Below are 411 nucleotides of genomic sequence, written 5' to 3'. Positions count from 1 at the left end.
CTGGAATAAGTAAATTTGATGTAGTGGTGCACCTTGTTCAGATCAGTGAGAAATTGTTGGGTTGTTTCAGAGCAACCATTGTGCAAGGCGATCATGGTTCTCCATTCATTCCTCTGATCGGATGCTTTTAACAAAGCTACGATTTTCTTATCTTTCCCTGTTGTTACCCATTTGTTTAGGTCCCCTAAGTAGGTTGTTCTGGGCCTACCCCTGCCTCGTTTGCCTTCCATTTTGCCAGTGAGAGCTAGATGTTTATCCTTTTATGTCTATTCAGGTGTCCCAAAAATGTCGTTTCCTGATTGTTTTTAAAGTTAAAGTGATCAGCGTCCCATGTGGGCTTCATCAAGCACTATATTATACCTCATTTGATTTCGTTTCCTTCCTCGCTATAGCAGTCTCCTTAGAAACCAC

This window comes from Aplysia californica, unplaced genomic scaffold (assembly GCF_000002075.1).
Source record: "Aplysia californica isolate F4 #8 unplaced genomic scaffold, AplCal3.0 scaffold00362, whole genome shotgun sequence".
NCBI lineage: Eukaryota > Metazoa > Mollusca > Gastropoda > Aplysiida > Aplysiidae > Aplysia > Aplysia californica.
The sequence above is the reverse complement of the archived record's forward strand: the minus strand, read 5'-3'. Positions refer to the sequence as shown.